Source organism: Pleurodeles waltl, chromosome 5 (genome assembly GCF_031143425.1).
Source record: "Pleurodeles waltl isolate 20211129_DDA chromosome 5, aPleWal1.hap1.20221129, whole genome shotgun sequence".
Lineage (NCBI taxonomy): Eukaryota > Metazoa > Chordata > Amphibia > Caudata > Salamandridae > Pleurodeles > Pleurodeles waltl.
Window position 1 is genome coordinate 738,220,465 of NC_090444.1, and position 23,513 is coordinate 738,243,977.

Genomic DNA, 23,513 nt, shown 5'->3' on the forward strand with positions numbered 1-23,513 from the left:
GGGCCAGGTTGGTCATCGTGATCCAGGCATGCAGGGCTGCTGTCATCACTGTGAGCCTCTACTGTGGGGGACTGGATGTTGGTAGCACCTCCTCTCCGGTGACGTTGAGTGGGCGTCCTGTGGAGATGAAAATGCAGTGTTATTGTATCTGCGTGTGCCATCTTATGCATGGGTGTGTTTCCCTGTAGGGTTGTGATAGCCCTGTCAGTTTTGCCTTGTGTGCGTGGTGATTATCTCTAATGGGCATGCTTTGGTGATGGGTGTCCATGCAGGTCTGTGATGGGTGTACATGCATGGGTGTTGCATGCAGGGCTTGGTATTGGGGTGGGTGGGTTGTGATGTTGGGGTATTTGTGAGTTGGTGGAGTGATGGGGTGAGGGTAGGGATAGGAGTTTGTGATGGCATGCAGGTAGGGTGGGGGATATAGTAGTAAAGATTTTACTTACCAGAGTCCAGTCCTCCTGCTACTCCTGCGAGGCCCTCAGGATGCATGATCTCCAAGACTTACTCCTCCCATGTTGTTAGTTGTGGGGGAGGAGGTAGGGGTCCACCGCCAGTCCTCTGTACTGCTACCTGGTGTCTAGCAACCACGGAACGCACCTTCCCCCGTAGGTCGTTCCACCTCTTCCTGATGTCATCCCTTGTTCTGGGGTGCTGTCCCACTGCATTGACCCTGTCCATGACTCTCCGCCATAGGTCCATCTTCCTTGCAATGGACGTCTGCTGCACCTGTGATCCGAATAGCTGTGGCTCTACCCGGATGATTTCCTCCACCATGACCCTTAGCTCCTCCTCTGAAAACCTGGGGTGTCTTGGGGTGCCATGGATGTGGTGTGAGAGGTATGTGTGAGGATGTGTGGGGTGATGTGTTGGGGTGTGTGGTGTGAGGTGCGTGGATGTCGTATGGCTGATGGTGTTTTGTGGCTCTGATTGAGTGGGTGCTCCTGGCTTGTCTCTCTCTGTTTGCTATCTTTTTTTTCATAGGAAGGGTTGTGGGTAATGTGGGTGTGTGTTTTATAGTGTTGTGGGTGTGTGGGTGTGGTGTGTGTATGTGTGTCAGGTGTGTGTGATTTGAATTGTCCAATGTGGTGGAGTTTTGTTCGTGTGTATGTATTTTGAGCGCGGCGGTGTTTACCGCCAATGGTTCACCACGGTTGAAAGACTGCCGCGGGGATTCGTAGGCCCTGATACTGTGGGCGTATTCCTGTTGGCGTAATGGTGTGGGTTTTGGTACCGCCAGTTTATCACTGTCCTTTGGTGTGGCTGACTTGTGTGGGTGTCTGTATTGTGGCCGATTTCTCTGTGTGGGTCATAATACCCATAACGGTAATACCGCCACAGTCACGGTATATTGGCAGCCGTCAGCACAGCGGTAGGTGGCATTTACTGCCAAGGTTGTAATGAGGGCCTTAATCTCCCTCTTTCTATTCATATTTCTAATCATCTATGTTTGATTTACAGGTTGCCAGTGAGGAAACTTGTTGCTTTAAGGAGCTTCTAGATCACTTAGGCCCATATTTATACTTTTTTAGCGCCGCATTTGCATCACTTTTTGACGCAAAAGCGGCGCAAACTTACTAAATACAATTGTATTTTGTAAGTTTGTGTCGCTTTTGCATCAAAAAGTGACGCAAATGCAGCGCTAAAAAAGTATAAATATAGGCCTTAATCTCCCCATGCCCCTAGACAGCGCCTTGAGACTCTCACGGGTGACAAGCAGCGCTATATGTAAATCTTTATTTAATTTCGTTTCGTTTAATTTAATTTCAGGTGGAATGCCATTCCCCTACTTCACATAGCCGGACTAAATTGTCTATTTTCAGGAAACAACTGAAAAAGAGGGCTATCATGTGGCTCCCATCAACACTCTTCAATATTATCTGCAACACATGACACCATCATAAATTCAACTCAACATGGACAAACCGTGGTTGGCTTTCATTACGATCACACCATCTATTCCCACTACTATATATTCCACACACTACCATACAAATGAATGCAATAGACAGAACATCTATCATGCATTCAGAAGATCCCATCTACACCATATATTTATCTATCAATATACTTAATATCACTTATCATCAAGAAATGCCAAACAGGTGGATTATGGGCATGTGTACCAAGAACTACACGGTAAAGGCCTCTAGACTCAATCCTTGAACAACACAAGCATATTCCTTTAGCTCAGTGAATAGTTATTCATTGATTTTTTTTCTGGTATTGCTAGATTTCTAACCAAGTTACAAAATAGTGGGTGCACTTGAGCACTGACTTTTTGTGACCTGTCACTAATTTTGTGATGTGACGTATGCACTAATAGATAGGTCACAAAATGTATAGTTACATAGGTTAGCAGAACAAACTTCCTATGGGATATTATTTAGGCAGTTCACTAGTTGCGACCCCGTATGACTGGCTACAAACACAGGGATTGTGGCCTGTATAAAAAGCAGCCCACCGACCCCAGTTCGCATTGTCAAATGTACCGCTTAAATGTACAGGTGCTGTTTTTGTAAAATATTTACAGTTTAAGAAGACATTAGGGGACCTGGTAGTGGTTCATTGAACTACTTTCCCTGGGGCCGCATGACACTATTCTCAAAGTGGAATCTGTCCAAAGGGGACAGCTTCCGCTTTGTGAATGAGTTACCACCTCCTTAGAGGTCACAGACCATTATCACATTTTACTGTGAATCTTAGTTAGGAGAGGATGCCAGGCATAGTCCCATGGCACAATGATGTATGAGGTTGCCAATGTATTTATTTTGTTTTTATTTACCATTCTAAGACGGCAGAGCACACTTGAAAAAGGAAGTGGCTTAGAAGCAATTGGCAGCTGCCAAGCTCTTCAAAAAATGTAAAAAGAGGCTTTTTTTCAAAACCATTTTACAGGAGGTGCAAGTAAAGAGGAACAATGGATGGGCGCTCCGGGAAAGCCATCGCAGGATGGGACAAAAGCAAGCAAAAGTGGTCGGGGCAGTGGAACAATGGAGGCACTTGAGGCAGGGAGGGGGAGAGAAAGAAAAAGAAAGAACATAAAAGCCAAGATGTGGGGGAGGAAGTAATAGATGAGCTAAGGATTGGGAAGGCGAGATTAACATGGAACCAGCAGGGGTGGACTTTGAGGTGGAAGTGGCACATGAAAAAGAGAGTAAGAAAAAACATGCCGTCTTATGGAGTGCTGAAAGAAAAAGAGATACAGTGATTCCCTGAATGCAAGCAGTGGAGGGTTCCAAGTCATCCAGTCAAAATAATGGTAAAGAAGCTATTCTTAAGGGACGAGGCAAACACAAGAAAAGAAAGAATGCATTGAATACGAAGCAAACAAATAAGAGTGAGTAGAAAGCAACCAATTGGAAGCAAGGGAATGGTTCAAAGCCCACTGTAAGGTTTTTGATATGGTCCACAAGAGGTCTTTGGACAAGAGACAGCTAAACAATGTCTGCAGGCAGAATTTAAAAACCACGGACAATGAAAAGAGACAAGTGATTTAATTCCTATTGGATCCCAATAGCAAGAGACTCCCCTAAAATCAGAAACGCAATGCAGATTTTTCCAATGTGGGTGAGGATGTTTTCCTAAGTTCAGCTTGGTTGGTACTGTTCCAGTCAGTCTGCCTGGAGCTGGCTATCATAGCTGGTTGAGGCCATGACAGCTCTGCAGCGATCAGCTAAACATGACAGCCTTTAAGAAATCCTGCACTGAAATACATAGGGGGTCATTCTGACCCTGGCGGTCGGTGACCGCCAGGGTCACCGACCACGGGAGCACCGCCAACAGGCTGGCGGTGCTCCCTCGAGCATTCTGACCGCGGCGGTTCAGCCGCGGTCAGAAACGGAAAGTCGGCGGTCTCCCGCTGACTTTCCGCTGCTCGGGAGAATCCTCCATGGCGGCGGAGCGTGCTCCGCCGCCATGGGGATTCTGACACCCCCTACCGCCATCCTGTTCCTGGCGGGTCTCCCGCCAGGAACAGGATGGCGGTAGGGGGTGCCGCAGGGCCCCTGGGGGCCCCTGCAATGCCCATGGCATGGGCACTGCAGGGCCCCCCGTAAGAGGGCCCCACAAAGTATTTCAGTGTCTGCCATGCAGACACTGAAATACGCGACGGGTGCCACTGCACCCGTCGCACCCCTGCAACTCCGCCGGCTCCATTCGGAGCCGGCATCCTCGTTGCAGGGGCATTTCCGCTGGGCCGGCGGGCGCTCTTTTGGAGAGCGCCCGCCGGCCCAGCGGAAATGTAAGAATGGCCGCTGCGGTCTTTTGACCGCGGTGCGGTCATTTGTCGGCGGGACTTTGGCGGGCGGCCTCCGCCGCCCGCCATAGTCAGAATCAGGGCCATAGTGTGGCTGAGACAAGCATCACACAAACATTTGTGTAGGCAGTGTAAATTAGTATGAGCCACTGTAGCGATGGATACTCTGTTGACCTCTAACCAATCCTCATTTTGCTAACATTTAATTAGAAAAATATGCGTGTGCTGCACCGGTTTGAGGTAAGTGGCGTCACTTCTGTGTCCACAGGTCACTTATTTCTAATGTAAGTAGCCCTGAGCGGAGTTAGCATGTCAGCACGACAACATGTTTGGAGTAATGAGATTCCATTAAACAACTGAGTGAATTCCAAGTCTTGGCGTCTTAGGATTGAACTAAATGCACTAACTGCATTGGACAGCTATAATTTTGAAAAGCTATGTCTGGTATTGCCAACATGGGGGCAGGTATATGGAAAGTGGTGCTGCACAGAGTGCAGCGCCCCTTTTCCTGCGCCCCTTAGCACCCCCCTACTACCACCATGTGTGCGCCGTATTTAAAATACGGTGCACCATGGTGCAGGGTCGGGGGCAATATCGTCATTTTTCATGATCCTATTGATGTACTCTGCAGGTGTAGTGCCAAAGTATTGGCACTACTCCTGCAGAGTACATAGGGACCCATTCTAAAGAATGGAAGCCCCCATTTAATGTCTGCTCTCGAGCAGGCGTTAAAAGTACCGTAAAAATGGCGCAAGGAAATCTCATAGATTTCCTTAAGCCATTTTTTCACCCCCCCCAATGGGGGAACGCCCCCTTTGCATACATTATGCCTGGTACAGGCATAATGTAGCGCAAAGGGTTACAGAGTGGCGCAATGCATGCATTGCACCACTCTGTCAACAAGGAGCGGGAACTTTGGCCTCGTTGGGCGACATTAACGTAAAAAATAATGAAGTTAATGTTGCGCAAGGTGGCGCTAGGGCATTATAAATATGCCCCATGGTGCCTAGCTGACATGGAGCATTCTGACAGACCTAATAACACTGTAACTGTCAGTTCAACGTGAAGCATGCACCACTCCTTATCTTTGTGAAGCCCGCACCTTTGTGCAGACCCAGATTTTTGTGCATGCTGTTCTTTGGCCCTGGAACAGTATACACTGCTAAAAACCACCAGTACACCACGTACATATTTAGTGATTATGGGTGAAATTGCTGAACTGTAAACATGTTACGACTTGTGGACTGTTATATATAATGGGAAAAGTGAAAATACAAGTTCCAGAATGTTTGGTTCTGTTGGAATAAAGTCAAAGGCTGAACGAAGGATGACAGCTGCTACATACGTGCTAGTTGTACGTTTGGTGTTAGCCAAGACCTTTTGATTTGTATTTTAATAATCTATACAGCATACTTACTTATATGGGCTTTCGTCCAGCTCTCTTCATTCATTGATCTGCTGTTGTGCCAAGCACATTTTTCTTCCACCCACTACAGCATAGAGCATGGGACAATGGAGGAGCCAAATTCCACCATTGGCTAGCTTCACGGTGAATGATGACATTTGGCTTTTCCACAAGGAACATATCCATGTAAATCCAATCAGTGCGAGAGACTGCAATGGCAAAGTGTGCTTTTTGAAACAATAAATATTTTCGTTTTATTTTGTCAAGGTCCCACCAGCTCCCTCAACAATAACGTTTTTACGAAAGCCACGACAAACAAAGCAATCTTTGATAAAGCCAAAAGGCTATCAGACAATGGCAGACATATTGCCTTTTCCAGTGCTTGTTTCAAAGGATACCATGTTCAAATAACATAAGACTAGCAAAGTGGCAATTTAGGATGGGTAGTACACAGCTAGGAACAGAAAGGAGACATATTTTAAGGCTGTCAAAAAGTGGTGAGATGTAAACTCATTTCACTCGTGCCACACAGTGGTACACTTGATGTGTTTAGTAAGGTTTGCTGATGAGGTGCAGATTTCTGGAACTGATTCGAGCGGTGCTATGTTTGCAGACTGTGCTAATGTGCAATGAGATGCTGTCAAAGACCTTTTTACATATTTATATGTGATCCGTTGTCTTGCTGTTTTGTACCACCCTTTCTCAGAGCAATAGGCCTTGTGCAGGGAGTTGCCAAAGCTTTTTTTGAAGGCGTTTCTCTTTAATTTGGTTACCAGATAGGACCAGACATCCTGTGGAGACATTTGTGTCCCGCTAAGAAATGCCACTAAAAAAGTCACTATACTGTAGGGTACAGTGTTTCTCACTTCCTTACTGCCCATTATGCCACCTGGCATGTAGGGCAGCAACGAAAGTCGTCCACTTCCGTCGGTCTTGGGCAAGTTTGTGTAAGGTGCGCCAACGGTGGTTCGGGGTCTTCGTTTCTGTTTCTACAGATTGCCTCCAAGTGTTCTTGGGTCTGCCTCTCTTTTGGTTGCCTTCTGAGATCCAGCAGAGCGCTATTCTTGTGATGGAACGCTTTTTAATGGACTGTAAATCAAGATATTAGGAGTATGACGTTCCTACTCATGTCTTAGTAACTGTATAAGATTGAACTGATTGGACCCACAATTCTGTCTATATGCTAAATTAGCAATTAGAGTACATTCTTTGAATTGAAGTAATAAAAATACAATTGTTAAATGACTGTTTGCCTGCCTAGTTCGCTCAGGTAGCTTGAACCAGCAGTTTGTGAAACCCTGACACAAATTTTAGGAGCATTCAAAGTGCATCCTGTTCTTTCTACTTTTGCCACTAGTATCGCACTCTCTACAAATCTGCCTAGATCCCGATAAACTTTTGCCTTGAGTTTGTTCCTTGACTGCTGATCATCAGGCATTGACTATTGGGCTGTAATACACCCCACTGCAGGGGGCTATGCAGGGACTGGACACTGGGCACCACTGTGATAGCTTAGTTATAACTTGTTTTAATATAGAGCTTCACATAAGCGTTCACACCACATTTCATGATGCCCAATTCATTGACATTCTGTAGAATGAAATGCTCCATAATCGTTACTAGTATTCAAACTCATGACCTGATAATCACCACTTTTTCAATGGCACCAGTCAACTCCCTGAGGTATTGTAACATCTCACACAGTTACTGTGTGATTACCTGTGCTAACCTTTGTTTTCGTAGTTAAAGGAATGAAGATAAATTCACTTATGTGCCTAGATTTACAGACTTTCAGTTTTGTAAAGTAAATAGGTGATAAAAAAAAATTGGGGTGCAGGGTGTTATCATCATTGCTCCTGACTTTCTCCCTTACTCTTCCATTGTCAATTCAGATTACACAGGCACACACCCCACGTCACAAGGGGATCTGGCAGGTGACTGCCATTGACTGCAATTCTGCCAAGTGGTCAAAGACCCCCTCCAGATTACTTAGAGACCCCTGACAGCTTGGTGGGAATCTCTTTGCCTTCAGTAAAGTCAGTGTTACGGTGACTCCATTAAAAGTGTTGATCCTTTGCCAAGTCTACATTATGTTTGGTGCATCCAGTCAGCAAAGTTTTTTTGTTTTTCGACAAGAAACTCTAAAATGCGAGGAGTTAGGTATTAAAAAACGGAAACGACTGGCCCTGATGCACTGAGGATTTTCTAACAGCACATGAGGATCATTCCTGTTGTTTCCTGTATGTTGTGGCCTTAGCCTCCATTGAAAGAAAATTGTGCTTCTATACCCACCTCCAACTGGGTGGCATGAATCGCGAGATCAAGGGGTTAGCACAGCCACTGCCTTTCGGTGGATTTCCCCAAATCCGGCAAACTCTAAATGACCCCCTACATTGGGTAGTACATGTGGCAGAATCACTGAAAAATATTTTCAAAATATTGAATGACGTTGTATAGCATGAAAAACACGCGTTCTACCACCAGGATTAATTTTAAAGTCTTCCAAACTTAAACTTTTTTGGTACGCTTATATTTCTATGACCAATAAAAACACAGAAGAAAGACTGTGTTATGGTTTTACATGATTTAATATAGACACGGCAAAGGGAAGATGAAACAGACAAAGTCAGGCTTCAGAAGTCTGTCGTGTGCAGCTCAGCCACAGAAAAATTTGTTTCTTTTTAATTTTTTCCAATTTTCCTTTCGCATAGCTGAGCTCATGAAAAGTGGTTGAAAAATATTTTGACAAATAGTGGACTCAAAACATCTCACACCGCTCCATTCTACCTCTTGGGTGGTAACGAAATTGGCGTATCTTTGGCACCCTTTCCATTTACACAAAATTACCTTGAAAGGGAGGGAAACACGTCTAGCCCCTTGGTTACCCATGATTAATAATCCAGACGACCATCTTGTTTTATTTAATATGAGAGGCAGACATGTTTCACCAGACAGCATTTGATATTGCAGCGTTAACGAGATACAGCAGAAGTGATTTTCTCTAAGCCGGGAAGTTATTATGAGCAACCTTGACATTCCAGATAGCTGTCAGAATGTGATCGGCATATTAACTTGAAGCATTCATGACGTTTGTGAAGCCCTGGTGCCCGTGCCAGATTCTGGTGCAAATATGGAGGAACAGCTCTTCAGCATGGTTTTGACTGTCTACATATATTAGATATTCTGCTTATTACAATACCTTTTTTGCTCACTGCAGAACAGGGGTAAACGTAACTTCCTTCTTTTTGCTGTGTTTACAAAGGAAGGAAGCGAACACCTGCTTTTTCGTTTTTTTCATAACGTGAAAGATATAATGGAGTTTTTTTTTCATAACGTGAAAGGTATAATGAAATTTCTGACATAGTCAGTTTTCTTCATTTCGTGCTAGGAACTGAGCCTAAGTATGTAAATTCAGCTTGTTTAAAGTTTTGCAACGAAAGGGTAGTCACAGTCAGATTTTTGTGGTATTAACTACTGAAGCGCACACCAAAAATATTTCTAAAAGGAAACAGGTGTGATATACCTTATGACTTTGTTTCACAATCTGATTTCTCGTTCCCTGGCTCACAACCTGCAAAAATAGAGCAAAAGCGCATTTCTCTCATTAGCTGTATGTACTTTTGTCCTCGTCCCATACATTACTTTTTAAGGGGAATCCAGCTTAAGTTGGAAAAAAGCAAGAAATGCTGCAAATGAAAGCCACCTCCACCCCTACAAGGGCGCTAGAAAGAGATATAGCATTTCCAAGTTTTTTCTGTCTCAGACGAGATGAGGCGTCGAGGATGTGCTGAGGCCCTGGTGGGCTTGGGCCTCCATTGTGTAGTTCCTGTTGTGTGTCCCACGCTGGGCTCGCAAGAGCAACCACGAAGTTTATCAAGGAAGTGCATAAAAGGATCCCAGTGGAAACTTCAGAGCAAAATAACCTAGGGCCAGATGTATCAAAGGGTTTTACCCATTCTGTGTCTATAGGAAAAGGTGTTCGTACATATGGCCCCTAGTGTGGTGGCAGGGCAAGTCATGTTATATTGTATTTTTTTCCTGGTGAAATCAAAGGAACGTGAGTGTGCCATTTCTTTGTTCAAAGTCATGTTTCACCACAATTATTTAAGGCGGGGGCAAGGTAACTTTCAGATATTTACAATCTCTTGGAGAACAGTGGCAGCCTTATGCAGCTGTGCAATTGGCCTGTGAGTTCTGGAGAGCTGATGCACAGTTTACCCAGGCGAGAGAAGCCTCCGTGTGTATATTCCAGGAGCAGGGCGCAAGTACACTTTGACCAGTTCTCCTTCTGATTTGTGTTGTTTTGGGATTCTAAGGTGGTGAAACATATAAAAAAGGCATTTTATGGAGTTTCCTATAGCCTCACGTTCCAGGTCCTCTTCCCCTACAAAGAGAAAGAAGAATGGGGTATAACAAAAATAAATTGTCAAATTGTTTTGTAGGTGATTCCTGCCTTAAAATAGAAACTTTCAGGAACAGTCCACATGCTCTCCCCCAAGATACTCTGAATATGAGAGGCCCATTTCAGATGAGGTCGGCCAAGTGCCCCCTGTAGAACAAAAAAGGAAATACAGTGGCAGTAATTTGTTGCCAGCCATATTATTTCACTCAAACAGGACTTGAGATTTCCAGATAATGATGTTCCAGTACATCTAGTGGCACCCTCTTAAAACAATTCCAGGTTTCACCTCAATTGAGATCCCCTCTATATATCCTTGTTGGGATGGAAAATTCCTCTGCATGGCTGAAGGAGTGAACTCCTGCTCCGAGTACCCAACTGTACTGTTGTCTAGATCCCTAATGCTGATTTTTTGTTGTCACAGGTAAACATAGATCATGCATGTGTGCCATGACATAGGCCTGTCTCAAGGATTGTGGTAGTGACAGAGTGGGAGAGGCACCCAAAGGGCTAACCCTCTTGTTGGTGAAAGGCTACTGCCTTCATCAAGATTTAAAAAAAAATGTATTTATTGAATTTCATTGCAGATTAAAACAGTAACATCAACAGTTGTGCCATAAGTTTATTACATGTACAGTGTTATCATTTGACCTCCAAACCCACCCTTCCCATACAAATCAGAAGTAAAAACGAACAATTCTATCTACCTCTATAAAACAGAAAAATTACAGTCGGAAAAAATGAGGTTAATAGTACAATGGGACAACTTAGGATAGACCTGAGTGGGAAGGCCGTAGATTGGGCACAGAGTCAAAGAGAGTGACGTTTGAGCGGCATCTACATCTAGCATTGTAGTTACTCTGTGTTTAGCACAAGTAATCTCGTCAGAACAGGCGTTCAGACGGGCATGCAGAAGTAGATATGTACGAGTGGCTCCCAAATGTCGCAAGGATGGGATGTGGTAGTGAGTAGCTCAGTGTATAAAGATAGATTAGTAAACCTCTCCTTGAATTTTGGCACCCACCCCCAGCGACAGGGGACTCTGCATTTAGCCAATAATAGTGCTAGCACTTTATATTTCCTAAAGCCAGCCTCGAGCTCGCCGGCATTCTCCTGAAACACCAGAAGTGGGGTCACTGTCAGGGCTTGCCCTATCATGAGAAAGAGTGCAGCACCCACCTCACTCCAGAAGGTCTGCACTGGCCCCCATGTCCAAGCTAAGTGAAGGAAATCAGCCCTGGCCATTCCACACACAGTGCAGGACACACGCTGGACCGCATTTTCACACCTAGCAACCACGTCAAATACACATAAAAAAGTGACCTGCCCTGTTTGCGCATAGCAATATGACCACTGCTTATCCGTGAGGGCAGCCCCAATATTCACCTCCTGTTTCCCTTGCGCCCTGACCTGTGAGCCAGGATATTCCGCTTGTGCAGTGCGATATAGTAGGGATACTATGTTCCATGGAGAATCAATATAAAGCATGATGTGTAAGGTGTTAAAAGTAGGAGGCTCAGCCTGGAATTCTGGCGTGGCAACCTTAACCTTATGCTTCAATCAGATGTATGTAAAGACTTCTAGTGTGGAAGCACGAGCCTTGCCGATGAAGTCTGCATAGGAAAGAAGACACTGTCTCGGTATAAGAAAAGAGAATGAAGGGATCGGGCCATGTAACCCTGCTCTACTTCCAAGTGGGGGCGAAGTCGAATAGATCTGTACCAATGGATGGCATTGTGGGACTGAGCACATAAATAGTACAGATCCATACCAGGGACGTCAAAATCCCTTTTGTAGAAAGGTAAGGTCAGAAGTTCCCACTGCAAGCGTGGCTGTTTCCCTGCCCTTACCAAATGAAGCAATTGAGTTTTCAGTGTGTGAAAGCAGTCAATGGCAGTGGTATATTTAGAAAAAGGTATAACAAATTGGGCAGTATCACCATTTATGCATTTATGTTAGGGAAATACGGCCTGCCTGCGACTGCAGGAGAGAGATCCAGCGAGTAATGCAATTGGTGAGGGAAGATAGTGCTGTGCCATAGTTGGATCAGATCACTTTCTCTCTATCCCAAGAAATCACCACCCCCAGATATAGGGATCATGTAGATAAAGGGTCATTGTGTCAGCATATAAAGATATCGAAAGTTGGCAACTAGGGATCGATAGCACGTACTTAGGATGGTGTTGCCTCAACTTGGTGGCAAGGGCCGCAACCGCCAGAGTAAAAAGTAAGAGCGACAACTGGCAACTCTGGTACGTGCCTCATGTGATTTTGAAGGGAGTGGAGATCCCCCCATTTCTGCAAACTCTAGAGACAGGATTGAAGTAGAGGAGTGAAGCCCAGGACAAGAATGATCTAGGTAGACCCATCCACTGCAGGACTTTCATTAGGATGTTCCATTTGATGGGGTCAAAGGCTTTGGTGGCATCTAAAAAAGCTGTCACCGCAGCCAAATAGGGGTCTATGTCCTGCAGCACTGCAAACGGGTTTCGCAGATTATAGGAGGTGGAATGACCAGGAATAAAGCCCAACTCATCTGGATGAATTAAAAATGTCATGAGGAGGGATAAGTGTTCGGCACATGCTTGGATAAGATCTTAACATTGCAGTTAATAAGGGAAAGGGGCCTATAGGACTGTTATCGGTCAGGAGTTTTACCAGTTTTAAGGTGTGTGATGATCAGGGCTTCGCGCATAGTGCTTTGCGCTTCTGCTTCGCCTCCAAGAGATTACATTTATATTTACAGTAAGATTTTGAGCTCGGAAGTTCCTTTGTGCGTTGCTTAGTCAGCCCACAGACACATCTTTGAGGTAGGACTCAGCATTAAAGGTGTCACCCCTCTGAGAAGTGTAAAGAAGGAGAGAATGTTTGGAGGATGTCCTATGTGTTCATATGTAGTTGACCCTGTACATCTCCAATGCCCAGAATATTGTTGGTGCCCTATTGTCACCTGGACATAGTAGCCATTGTGCCCTAGGTACTTCCCTTCCCTACATGCTGTAGCCTCTGCATACTTACTAGGGGAAAGGTATTCCTTGTTGGCCACTTTGTGAAATTCAGATAATACTGTCCTGATCTGCTGAGCCACATGGGGTCAGCCATGTCTCCCGCCTGGTCCTCCAACTGCTTGAGTTTGCCCTCCAGGTGGGCAAGGTGAGCGCAAGACTCCCCTCATGCTTAGCTAGGCACAACTGTCAGACCGTGAGCTTGAATGCCACCCAGAGTTTGTCGATCAAAGGCACTGAGCCAGTTTTTCTGGTGATGTAAGCAGAGATTTCATGCCAAAGCTCCTCTCGGAACTGTTGATCAGAAGAGAGTGTGGGGACAGGTGCCAGTTCATGCTGAGAGGAGTCTGGGTTGGTATGGAAAGAGTAAGTAGGACTGAGGAGTGGTCGAGTATATATGTGCGAGATGTACAACTTTCTGTCCCCACCCCCTTGAAGATCAGGCAGCAATCTAGCCTGGGTCAGCTCCCATGTTCCCCAGAGTAGAAAGTGCTTTCCCTTACCATCAGATGATATGCTCTCCAAACGTTGAGTAAATTGTGTTCCTCAATATTATCTTGAAGGTGACGAGAGGCAATGCTGCTGTAGGTGGCTGAAATATGTGAGTGATCCATATCTGCAGATAGAACTGTTTTGAATTCACCACCTCATAATATCAACACCAGCCCTATGGAAATGACGTGGCCCCAGAAGCTATCGAAAAATGTGGGATTATCTGTGTTTGGCCCATAACAATATACACTTGTGATGCCATGTTATAGTAATGCTCCCCACATGATTGTGTATTGGTCCCGTGTGTCACATAAAGAGCCCTGTGGTATGTACTGTACTCTCCTGGGTATGAGAGTAACTGTCCCATGTGCATATGAGGAATATGTTGAGAATAAACTGTGCGTGGCCCATCTGTCTGCAAAAGTTGTGCCATTGGCAGTGTCCAGATGATATGCATTTGTAAAGGGTGTGCAAAAGGGTGGTGTTTGCCTTTTGTAGGTTGATTATGCTATGGCGGGGTAAAGGAACAGATGCAATGTTTGATGGAGGGTAAGGCAAGAGGCACAAGACAGCAACACTGCACTATGTCAATTTCAGAGCAGTCAGTGCAATATACAAACATGAATAATCCCCAATCCCCGCCTCACTGACAGCCCAATCCTGTCAGGAATATACTACCTCCCCAAACATAACCTTCGAGACAACTGCAGCGTAAGTGACTCATACGGAGGCCCCAAGAAGGGGAGAAAAAGAAAAAAACAAAAAATTATCTTGTGAATAAGGAGCAGCCTGTTGGGTGCCACCTGCTAGCTGGTGGGGTTCATTCTTGTCTGGGTGAGGGTGTCTGGGAAAAATATATTAATCCTCCACATACAGAGATGATGTGTTCCACTGCAGGAGAAACCTAAGTATAGTGAGGGATCATGAGAGCCAAATCTTGGAGATCATAGTAGCAGTACTATACTCAAGTTCCAGCTCAGGGAATCGCCCACAGGATCGGGTCAGCCAAGGCCAGCCACTAGCAAAGCCACTTGGGAAAGGGCAGGTGTTTGCGCACTCGCATGTTTGTTGGTGATATGTCTGGGCATGAAGTCCGACACTTGTTGCCGATTGGTAAGATGTGATCTTTGCCATTAACTGAAATCTTAAGGCCCACTGGTTAGAGGATGTCATATGGAATTTTAGCTTGACATAGTTTTTGCTTGATAGGAGCAGCCTTACAGCGGACCTCCTGAAATGCAATTGTAAAGTCTGGAAATAAAGAAATCTTACTGCCGTCAAAGTTCAGAGTGTGTTGCTCACCTGGCCATCTGGAAGGCAGTATCACGGTCTCAAAAGTTGAGTAGATGGGCAACTATTGGGCGTGCTGGTGCTCCTGGAGGGGGGATGGGTGGTTAAGGTGCATTGAGCATGTTCTAAGATGAGAAGAGGAGAAAAGGACTCAGCACCAAACAGAGTGGTTAACACGATTTCTAAATAAATCTCTAATTTGCCTGTGTCAGTTGATTCATGCATGCCAACTATGCGAAGGTTATTGCGGAAAGATCTCACTGCCAGATCTTCATTCTTTACCGCAAACACTTTAAGCACCTTTCCCATGTTCAGTAGTGAAAACCTTCAAGATAACATTGTGTCCTCCACCACGGATACGCGCTGTTCCGTCTCCTGTAGTCGCTCATCAGGCTTTTCTAGTTTGCTGGTGATGCATCCACCCTGGCACTTGTGGAGTCCATTTTGGGTGCAATAGAAGTCAGGCTCTGTTGCATCCCCAGCAGGAGTGCCCGCATGTCTGCCGGATCTGGGGGGGGCTGTCTGAGAGGGACCTGCTGCCTCCAGGGTACCGCCCCACTGTCTGTCATTTGGGGTTTCGGACAATTATCAAAATGCAGTTTAGATTGTCGAACATTGGATTTGCCCATGTTGCTGAAGAATCTGAGTCCCAGAGAGGCACCCCAAGAAGTTATATTGCGCTGAGGAAGTTGATGCAGTAGGCACCATCCAATGGGGATGGCGTGTGAGAAGAAGAGCTGTCCTAAACCAGATCCCACCTCACCTCCATGCGTGAGACTATTGTAGAAGGGCACAAGCAGACGGAGCCTTTCTGAAGGAAGGGATTCTCACCAGCTTCCACGTCACAGTTTCCCTCACAGCCAGGTCTCAATGGCAGGCAATTCACTATTACAGGCCAGTCTGATTAGGGTGCATGTCAGTCAAGCCTCTATAATTTGATGTGGAAGGTATGCGCTCACTTAGAGGTCTGGTAATGTGCATAAAGCATATTGGTGTGCTCATGTAGCCACTTCTCGCAGGTAAGTCACCCACAGAAAATAGCCTGCAGTACGAGTCTCTCCCCAGGAAGTAAGTGCCAAGGGTTGTTGCAGTTAGTCTCACTTGACCAAGGGCAGCTGGCCTGATCTCTGAGTCACTATCCATAGTAGGGTGGCTCAAGAGAGACAGAAAGCCCCCTGGAGGGGGGCCTGAGCAGAGGTCCTTCAACGGGTTGCAAGCCCCCCACAGACAGTCTTTTCTTTTTTGGCCTGGGGTCCAGGCAACACACACCCACTAGGCCGGGCACCCCGCAAGGCCCACTCACCTCCGTATTAGCATTTGGCCCGCATGACAGTATTGATGATCATCTTCACACCACCACAGACACAGTCAACGTTGTCTCATTGATGGCAAAGACACAGGCCTCAGCGTCCGCGCTGGGTGCCACTCAGCCCCGCAGCTACCAGACTACAGGCCCTGTAGTGCCTAGCCCACTGGTTGGCCGAGCGCACCACAAGATCGACTCCGGGATACCCCCTGCCCAGGCAAGACCAAATGGGCAGGGACAGTACGGCTCCTGGCTTTCCACCCCTGGACTCCCATTCCAAGCACCCGCAGCACCCACGGGCAGGCATCACGGGGAGTCCAGGCACAGGCCTCTACAGCTGCTGCAGCCACCACGCGATCCAGCAGGAAACAGGCCCAAGGAACTGCAGGTCTAGGTTCTGGGGGTCTCCAAAGGTGCGAAGGGCCCGCCCTGGATCTCCCACTTGGTCGCAAGTGGATGAGGGTTCGGTGGTTCCCACGATAACTGTCGATGGGGGTCGGTGAGGCAGGATGATGGCAGATTTTGTCCCCTGCTTGCCAGAGCCCCACTTAAGTGTGGCCATCTTGTGCGCCAGCACTCTGGCACTCTGCCTTCACCAAGAGGTAAGAAGCACAAGCTCACTGGTGGCAGCATACCGTGTAGTGATCAGTAGTATTGCACAGGTCCTTTCAACCCTGTGTAACTGGAGTGAGGTCTACAGACTCACTCACCTTTTTAAAAGTTCTGCTGTGGGGGTCTAACTCACTCTTGGCCTACATCAGATAGAAGTAAGGTATTGCACAGAGCAGGAGTAGTGACTGCACTGGATGTATGTGTGCCTGGGAAGGCAACAGAACAGGGATAGAACAGTACTGTGCATTGCATTTGTGGTTAGTGCATGTACTGGCTGTATGTATGCCTGCAAGGACAGCATTAACTGGGAGATGTAGTGCTGTGCAGTGAGTGCACAATAAAAGCAAGTGCTGAGTGTATGTGTGCTTGTGTGCAGTACAATACATGAAGTGTGAAATGCCGTGCAATGCACACTTGGTGGGTGTGTGTGTCCTGGAAGTGTGCGTGTTTGCAAATTGCACACCCTGGTACAATACAATGAAGCTACAGTACAGAGCAGTGTGCATAGACTGATTGTCAATTCATGTGTGTCTGTAGCGGCACTATGTATGGAGGTAACAGTATTGGAAAGCATGTGTTCTGTGAAAGTACACTAAGTGCAGGTGTGCATGCAGTGGTACTTTATATGGAGGACCCTAGGTTCCATTTTAGGAAGCCCAAGCCTGCCTGGAGAAGAGACATGAGGAGTAGAGAAATCCTGCTAGACAGATTTGTGTATTGCTGCATTCCAGAGCTGCATGAGACAACAGCAATTTGGGGACAGGAAGGAATTTTTGTTCATCACACATCCTCCCTTTCTGAATCTAAACAATAAAGGTGTTCTGTTCCACAGAGATTAAAAGGTTACAAATTATATTGTAGAGGTTTGGATCTGCTAGGTCATTAGAGGTAGCTCCTTTTAGGAGCACAAGCTCTAACCCACCAATGGTGGCATGCTTCATCACTGGGTTGTTCCCTTCATTGGGCTGGTGGTGCAATGCCAGGCCCACAGGGGAGGCAGAGGAGCAGGGCTTTAAAGGAGATCTTTATTGTGTCACCTCACTGTAAGGATGACTTTACTGGTAAACATTTAGAGAAATGATTCAAGAAGAGTTTCTGGTGATATGTAGGTTGGTCTAAGTATTAAAATTAACTAAACGTCCCCTCATTGTTTATTTCATTGATGGGTCCTCTGTTAAACAAAAGGTGGATCTTAGGAAAGGTTATGATTCCTAGATCTTTCACTTTGTCGACATGTTTCATGCGTAATTTGTTCTAATATGCATCAACAGCTTCTCATCAAGTCCCTTCAATTGCCTAATCTACTTTGATAGTGTTGGAAATGGCCCTTTTTCCTGGGTTCTCCCCAAACCTTTTGCCTCTGACCTCCTGCTCTTAACTGTGTGCTGCATTACATTTTTGCTGGTTTTAGGACTCTGAGCTCTTTACCACTGCTGACCAGTGCTAAAGTGCAAGTGTTTCCTGTCTTAATTATATTGGTGATTGGTTTATCCATGATTGGCATATTTAATTTACTAGTAAGCCCCTAATAAAGTGCCCTGTGTGTGCTAAGGGCCTGTAAATCAAATGCTACTCGCGGACCTGCAGCACTGATTGTGCCACCCACATGAATAGCCCTGTAAACATGTCTCAGACCTTCCACTAAAGTGTCTGTGTGTGCAGTTGTAAACTGCCATTTCTACCTTGTAAGTGTACCCACTTGCCAGGTCCAAACATTCCCTTTTCTTCCCTGTAAATTGCCCCTAAGGCAAGCCCAAGGTTGCCCCAGGGGCAGGGTACAGGGTATTCACAAGGTACAACATGTACTGCTGTGTTTAACATGTCCTGATAGTGAAAAACTACTAATTTCATTTTTCACTATTGGAAGACCATTCCCTCCCATAGGGTAACTTTGGGATTGCCTTGAACTATCTTTTAAGTGTAATCTCCCATTGGGAGCAGATAGAGATGTGGAGCTTGGGGTCTATGAACTCGCAATTTTAAAATACATCTTTTGGTGCAGTTGGTTTTGAATTGTAAGTTTGAAAATGCTACTTTTAGAAAGTGGGCATTTTCTTGCGTAACCATTCTGAGCCTCTGCCTGTCTGCTGAGTATAAGTCTGGGTCAGGGTGACAGTTGGGCTGTTTGTGCATTCATTCTGTATATATATATACAGTATATATATATAGTAAGTCACGCCATCTTACCCTAATCCTAAGGTAGAAATGCCTCTTGGGAGAAGGCAGGATCTTAGGCTACTCACTGGACATCTAGGAAAGGTGTAGCCCACAATTGGCAAATTTCTGTCTCTCATTAATTTCATTGTTAATTTCTGCCAGCTTAGTTTTGAAAAGGGCAATCTGAATAATACTTTTCAAGGTATTCTCTGCCTAAATATGTGAATATGACCACAAGGCTAGTCCTTATGCATACAAATGAACATAGAAGTACTATTCATTGCTGAAGGGCTGCAACAATAATGACTACCCACGTTCCTTGGAAAAGCACACCTTTATTGATAAGATACCTCAGTGGGACACACACCGGAGAAAAGGAGTAAGGGACTCCCCCTTTATCCTTCAAAAGGTTGTTCTTTGATTCATTGAGACATCACAAGGAAGGGACCTAGACACATCTCAGGAAAGGAGAAGGAGCTGATAAGGGGATCATAAATAGTAGGGCTCGGAGTTCTGCCAGGCTTAACCTATTGATGCACATAGCACTCTGGCTGACATTCAGAGGAGAACTCTGGTCACTCCCATGAACTGTGTTGTGGGGCAATCAGCTTCGGAGTCTTGCCTGCTGTGACAGACAACCTTTCAAGAGGAAAGAAGAAAATGAGAAATGTACACTTGAAAAGAAGCAGAACCCCACAATAAAACTTCAAAGACTCAGACTCTAAATCATATTTCGAGTCTGGAAAAGAACTAAAAGAAAGGGAATTTGAGACTAAAAAATGTGTCAACTGCCAAGCAGCCAGACAGACTGTGTGAAGAAAGGAAGCTCTGCAAAACTTCTGCTTGTGAGCAGGACTGGGGCCAAGGCCTGCTAATCTCCCAGCTGGGTGACGGGACATCACCTAAGGTAACCAAGTACACTTTTCCTAGAGCCTGGAGCACCAGCTCCTGCCTATTTGCCAGGGCCAGTGTGCCCTGCATAGAAGTGCAGAGTTTTGGAGGGAGCGAGGTCCAGAGGAGAGTCCTATCAAGAGGACTCCCTGAGGAAGGTGTGTGGAGAATGGCTGTTCACCGATCGGGTTGTTGCCCATGTGCAGGAATAGTCCAGTGACTCCATATGCCAGGCGAGAGCCGCCATCATCTGAGCTGTGAAAGGAGTGTGTGGTGCAGACCTAGCACTTTCACACCTTGAAAGTGGTGTGAACGTGCTAGGTCTGCACCACATCATTGCAGTGACCTGTATGCTAGATGGGGCAACCATTGAACTTATTGGGCCAGGAGCATTGAGACTTGTGTTCACCTTTATCGGCGACCAAGTATGTCAGGAAGGGCTGTGGTGAGGGTGGTGACAACAGAAGAGTCTGTGCAAGACTGCTATTACCACAGCAACCCTGTGTGCCAGGAGGGGTCTACTGATACCATTGTGCCCAAGAGCTTGGGTAATTATCTGGACAGAAAGATTGCAGCTGTGACTGGTGGGTCAAGCCTAGGAACTGAGACCTTCACCTGACTGATTTCTCCAGGACTGCAAATACACTGCTGTTGCATCCTCGCTGGGCTCCAGGCGTGAGACAGAGGATGGGACCCCCTCTCTCCCATCCCTTTAAGGGGAGGAGTAACTTGCCTCATGTTAGCCGAATGGGAGCAGCTCCAATCGCTAGAATGAACCACCTGTGCTGCTCGCACCTGCACCTGCCAGCTGTTGCTACATGTACCAAGAGCAGCCCAACTTCGCCAAATAGGATAAGGACTCGGAGCACTTGCTGCACCACTGAACACATCGTGTTTTAGATACCGTTTTAAAGAATCTATCCCTGGTACCTCTAGTCTACAATAAAAAATGCAAAAGGTTTTTGAACTTATTTGCTTTCCAGGACAGCACACAATTTCCCCTTTTTATTCACGCTTTCCAGTGGAGGCAGCATGGGGTATGTTTATGCTCTGACACAGAAGTGGCCACATGCACTCTTGTATGCTCCATTTCTGCTGATTCCAGAATTGCTTCCAAGAATTAAATCTACAAGTGAATCTAGTTCAATTCTGGACACTGAGGTTTGGTTTCCACTGCTGAGTCGATTTGAAAATCTCTCTCGTTGGCATCTTACTTTGACAAAGTCTTTTCTCTGGTAATCGATCTTCTTCCATCAAAAATATCCCTGTTAGTCTGCAAATTGAGAGGAGGGGATTTCAAGATAAATGCCTATCTCTCTACCTAGCTGAGGCGTTCAAACTTTTTTCAGGCCTTCAACTTTAAAGTCTCATGCTAGACACTGGAACCTTATCCAGAGTAGTGCAATTCAAAATCTCTGTTATTACTTAATAGTAGAGTTCCTTACATTTTGCAGTTCTTTTACAGTGGTTAATATTTGCAGCTCCCTGACTCAACATTGAGAGTCCATTGGGCTGCAATTAAAACTTTTGGAGAACCAAGTAATGCATGGTGTATCATGGATATGGACCTTTCTCAGACATGGCACTTGGTAGAAATCTAACCCATCCATAGATGCACCCTGATCGGTTACTGAGATCAACCTCCTGGAAGGTGGGTAAAGCTGCAGGAGAGCGCTGATACTTCCCACCAAACTGATGGTTGGAATGACCCACAGGCCCTGCCTCAGCCTTACATTTGCTGAGATACTGTGTGGAGTTTTGATCTTGCAGCTAGTCTTATAGTCATGGAGCTGGCTTTAAGAATTGGGCAAATACTCGTGCCCCATTGGTCCGACAACACCGCCTGCAAGGCTGAATAGTTCTCCTCAGGTAAACAACAGAGTGTGGGATTCCATGGTACAAATATGAAGTGAGAGACCTGCTGGAAAAAGTATTAGGAAGATTAAATCTGCAGAACCTTCCCTTACAGAAAGGATGTTCCCTTTATGAATTGAGACTGCACAGGAGCGTGATTTAAAATCTCTCATCTGATGGACCTTTTTGAGTTGACTGAGACATCAAGGGAGTTAACAATAATAAACAATTCAAATTTTCGTGAAGTCCATTTGGCCACACAATGAGGTCCAGGAACAGGTAATTGAAGTTATGTAGTTTTATTTCCAATCAATCCAATATATATATGCATGTCATGAACATGTTAAAAAGATACATGATGACAGCTGGGAAACTGTAATATAAAAGTTGGATCAGTCTCATCAAATGAAGATACAAGGCAATACCAACCACAGCAATGCAGAAACTGAGAATTAGAAATAGGTGTTCCATAAAGAAAACCCCTGCTTTCTCTCCTAAGCATACAATGATCCTAAAACCATCGAATCAGACTTCTACGTAGAGAATGAGGATAGTTTGAATTAAATCTTAGGGAATTCTGGAAAGCAAGAAGGTGTCAGCATAGTGAAGGCTTCAGTAGGAGTCTTTCAGAAAAAGGAATAAGAGGCAGAATTAAGAAACGTGGTGCTACATCCAATGCAGCGCCACTTTCATTGCGCCCCTTCGCGCCCTCCTAATGCCACCATGTGTGTTTGTATTTAAGGTACGTCGCAGCATGGCAGTAGTTATGTAACTAGCATCAAAATGTTTGACGCTAGTTTTGCGCTTAACAGGATTAGCATAAAAAATGTTGATGCTAACCCTGCAAAGCACATTGCGACCCATTATAAATAATGGTGTACTTCTTTTTAACATCTGCTCTAAGCATGCATTAAAAGTACTGCAAAAAATGGTGCAAAGAAATCTTTTAGGTTGCTTTGCCCCATTTTTACAACCCCTTCCCCGATGGGGGAAAACCCCCCTGGCGCAGGCCTAATGTGGCACAAGGGGTTAAAAAAAGTCGCGCAATGCATGCATTGCACCACTTTGTAAATCTGGCTTGGCAGTTTTGGCCTCGTTGGGCATTCGTGACGCTAATGTGGTGCAAGGAGGCGCTAGGCTCGCTTAAATCTGGACCTAAGTGTTTAGCATGAAGCTTGACACTTCCAAGGATAAAGGGAAGCAGAGAGGCCTGTACCCCTTGAGGTTTAAGGGAACCTCCCTTATCCTCTAACAGTATAAGAATTAATGAAAACAGACAAAACCTTCAAGATCAATGTTATATCTTCCCTCCCCACCAGGAGCTCATCAGCTCCACGTCCGTCATGTCCAATTGCAATATCACCTGAATTTCTCACCCCACAGAACTCAGACAGTTACTGCAACCATGAACATCCCCCGTTCCTGGTACGCAATTAATAGGAGGCTTCAGCTGCTTATTAGGTCTTCACTTCTCTTGTGGAAATTTCTCTTCTCAGGCAGTGGCACAACAAAACTGCAGGGGGGCCTCCTGCAAAGAACATGGAGGGGGCCCCCTTCTGAATCCACTCAGGCTAGGGGCTGTGCGGAGGGGGTCCCTTAGAGCTCGGGGCCTCCCCTGCACAGTGGAAGCCTTTGTTACGCCACTGTTCTCAGGCCTTACTACCAGGAAAACTATTATATGTAATAATACTACTTTTCGCTAGCAAGTAAAGCCTTGAAAAGCACCTGCAAAAGAAAGATCACACCAGCAAAGCAAAATACATGTTATATAAGGGCCTTTAGTCAGGCTAAATTTAACCAACATTGAATGTGTATTTAGAGATCATGATTATACATGCATGCAT